This window comes from Zonotrichia albicollis, chromosome 12, assembly GCF_047830755.1.
Source record: "Zonotrichia albicollis isolate bZonAlb1 chromosome 12, bZonAlb1.hap1, whole genome shotgun sequence".
Taxonomy (NCBI): Eukaryota; Metazoa; Chordata; class Aves; order Passeriformes; family Passerellidae; genus Zonotrichia; species Zonotrichia albicollis.
The window spans coordinates 21,210,940-21,214,695 of NC_133830.1; the positions used below are offsets into that span (position 1 = coordinate 21,210,940).

The following is a 3,756-nucleotide window of genomic DNA, read 5'->3' on the forward strand; positions in this document are numbered from 1 at the left end:
CTGGTCCTCAGATTAGGAAAATGAGGTGGTTTGCAGCAGGGAGTGATCTGACCCAACCCCAAAAACCTGGCCATGTTCCAGGTCTTTAACAAATACTGCCTCCTGTAGATGCCAGCACCCAAATAGCAAACAGCCCCCTCTGATGCAGCTGTCTTCCCTTCCTTTCTCAAGAGATGCACATAGAGGTTCTGTGGAAAGCAGCATTTCCTGAAGGAAGCAGTCGCTCTTCGTTGCCAGCCCCTGCCACAGGAAAGGAGGAGATGCCAGACACAGGCACAGGCACAGAAGGTAATTGCTGTGCCAGGCTCCGCCCTTGGCAGGGCTGTGTGGCAGCAGCTCGTGCCCAGGGCCTGCCCTGCACAGGCCCGGCAGCAGCCAAAGCTGGAGGTGCCTTTGGAGCTCGTTCACAGCCCCGGGGAAAGGGGACTCGTGCACCAACGTCCCTCCCGCTGCAGCTGCTCCGGAGCTGGCCCTGAGTGCCCAGAGGCCCAAGGCACAGGAGCAGCCCCGAGCGGGAGCCCTGCCGCGAGCCCAGGGCCAGAGCCAGCCTTGGCACAAAAGGAAACAGTTCTCATCTTGGTTTGCTTCCAGACTGGGATACAGGGATGGCTTCTCCATTAACCTGGAGGTTTGAAATTGTGAAGCCCACTGAGAGTTCCGCAGGTGCGTTCTCACGGTCCCACCAAGGCATAATCATTGACAAGCTTGCAAAAACCAGGTGACAGAAGCTTCTGTGGCTGTTCAGTTACAGATGTGACTGCGGGGACAACTTCACCGACTCCTGGCCTGGACAGTGAGAACCGAACCACCTCCCATCGCAGGGGTGAGTAGTGTGTCCCGGCTGGCCCCACAGACTGAGCCCTGCTTTTGTGGCATGCATTCATGGGAAATGGAACTACTTTCTGTCAAGATTCTCCAACAGTAAAGCCCAAACACACAACAGACAAGAAATTCCAGAAGCCATTTGAAGTCATGTGGCAACTGCTGAAGGAAGTGCTTCAGGGAGGACAAGGTGGGTGCATTTCCCTCAGCCTTCACCTGGGGCTCAGCAGCCGGGGGCTTTGGCTGCACATCTGGACATGCCAAGCCCGGCACAGCAGGAAGGGATCCATGGCAGCCTCGCTGCCCCGCTGCTGCTTCCACGCTCTGCAGGGCTGTTTCCCAGCCTGGCCTGGCTGCAGCTTCTCCCCAGCCTCTGCAGGAAGGTATTGGGCTTCAGCTGAAAGGGAGCCCGAACAGCATCATGGGCCATGCACACCCTGACATCCCCTGCAATTTCCCTGTCTCTCAGCAGATCAGGAGGTGCACAGTTGTTTGTACAAGGGAGTGCTCTGGCCCAATCCCAAGGGCCTGGGCCTTTTCCTCATTCTTATCCATGTCTTTGAGAAGCATTGCCTCCTGAGCTGTGCCCTTTCCGGTGGGAAACAGCCCCATCTGATGCAGCGTTCCTTTTCCTTTCTCCAGAAGTGGATGCAGAGGCTGTGCTGAAGGCGGCATTTCCCACAAGCAGCAGCCATTCTGTGCCAGCCTCTGCTGCAGGAAGGGAGGCGATGCCAGGCACAGCCACAGGAGGTAATTGCTGTGCCTCTGGGCCTGAGCCCTGCTGAGGCTTGAGCTGCCCTCTCTGCTGCTTGGCACTGCGGGCACAGCCCGGACAAGACGGGCACAGCCCAGAGGAATTGATCCAAGCAGGCTCAGGGCACTCGTGTACTGAGCTGTCCTGCTGGGCTCCCTCCGTGGGAGACACGTCCCGAAACCTGGGAGCGGCTGCACGGGGTGCCCATGCTGGGGAAAGGGCAGAGGGGGAGAGCAAGGCTCCCGTGGGTCCTGACAGGGCCAGACCATGTGCCCTTGAGGACTGGGGTGTGTCCCTGCAGAAGGAGGGCAGGAGGTACAGAGGGAGGCAGGGATAGCTGCGGCACTGCCTGCTGCAGTTTCCCTCTGGGCTTTAGAGAGGATTTCCTCTGTGTGTGAGGGAGAGAGCCCGAGGGCCTTGGGCTGCTCCAGCTGCCCCACCAGGGACATTGCCCAGGACCTGTGCAGAGTGGCCAGGAGCCAGCCCAGAGCTCCCCAGGCCCCTGTGCACCTTTGGCCATGTCCATTCACCCCTGGCTCCCATGGCCTCACCCGACCCCCTTGCAGTGCCCATTTCCCAGAGGCAGGAGGGGATCTCAGCACAGCATGGAAATGGTTCTGATCTGTGCTCTGTTCTAGACTGGAATCGTAACATGGATTATTTGGATGCCCTGCTGGAAAATGGCTTGAAATTCCTGGAAGATGCTGGAGGCAAGTTCTCAGTGTGCCTTTCCTGAGACAATAATCAGTGTCCATGTGACAGGAGCTCACTTGCCTCCATTTCCCTTAACATAATCTCACAATTGAAGGAATCTGGAATTCCTGTGCTGCTCCTTCTGGAGCCCTGAGGGATCCCAGAGGATTGCTGTCAATGGGAGGAAGGAGCATTTAGCTGTCCATCCTCCTCCCATGTGCAATGCCACTGTGTCCTTCTGTGTGCTCTGGGCAGACACAGAGAAGAGTAGAACGGGCAGGGGCCAGGCCCAGGGCTGTGTCCAGGGGTGAGCCTTGCCTGCAGCCTGAGGATCTCCTACATTGTCACGGTAGCTGTTCTGTTCTGTTTTTCTTTGCAGCTGAACCTGTTGGTGAAGGTGATCTGGCTTCCCAAACCACGTCCAGGACTGAGCCTCTGGGAAATGGTGAGGGTACGTCAACGCCTTTCCCCTGGGAGAGCTGCCAGCTCAGAGCCCAAAGCTCGGCCAGGGGGGCATCACTGCAGGTGCCAGGACAGAGCCATGCACGTGTGTGCCCTCGCCCTGCGCCATCCCCTCACAGCTCCTGCGGCTCAGTGGTGCCCGTGCAGCTGAGCAGAGATGGCAGAAGCTTCTGTGGCTGATGTGTTACAGATGTGTCTGCAGGGAGGACTTCTGCAGCAGCTCGGCTGGATTCTTGGCACCAACCCAGCGCCCATCACAGGGGTGAGTAGTGTGTCCCTGCTGACCCCACAGGCTGAGCCCTGCTTTTGTGGCATCCAGTCATGGGAAATGGAACTACTTTCTCTAAGGTCCTCCAAACTGAAAGACCCATGATAGTGCAGCCAAAACATCTCTTGACACAAATGCATTCCTGAGACAAACACAGAATGGGGCACAGGCAGGACAAAGAAGGTGCATTTCCTGAGCCCTGACCTGGGGCTCAGCAGCCGGGGCTTTGGCTGCCCATCTGGACACCCCGTGCCCGGCACAGCAGGAAGGGATCCATGGCAGCCTCGCTGCCCCGCTGCTGCTTCCACACCCTGCAGGGCTGTTTGCCAGCCTGGCCTGGCTGCAGCTTCTCCCCAGCCTCTGCAGGAAGGCATTGGACATCATCTTCCACACAGCCAAACCGTACCACGGGCTATGCACACCCTGACATCCCCTGTAAATTCCCTGTCTCTGAGCAGATCAGGAGGCACAGCTAATTGGAGGAGAGAGTGTTCTGGCCCAGCCCCAACAGCATGAGCATTTTTCCAATCCTTACACTGACTTTTATAAGCATTGCCTCCTGATGATATCACCTCCCTAGTGGGGAATGTTACCATCTGATCCAGCTATGTCCCTTTTTCAAGTGATGGACCAAAAATCTGTGCAGAAGGAGCCACAGCCCGGAGGAAGCAGGGGGTCGGTGTCAGGCTCTACTGCAGGAACACATGTGATGCCAAGCAAAGGTGAAAGCACAGAAGGTAATTGCTGTGCCAGGCTC

General features: G+C 57.5%; 1 long non-coding RNA gene across 1 annotated transcript; it reads left to right on the forward strand.

Moving 5' to 3' along the window:
* Positions 1-426: 426 nt before the first annotated feature.
* On the forward strand, positions 427-1,572 carry LOC141730646 (uncharacterized). Its single transcript, XR_012582233.1, has 4 exons — positions 427-663; positions 746-823; positions 911-1,012; positions 1,465-1,572. It is a non-coding gene; the product is annotated as an uncharacterized LOC141730646 (long non-coding RNA).
* The last annotated feature ends 2,184 nt before the right edge of the window (positions 1,573-3,756 follow it).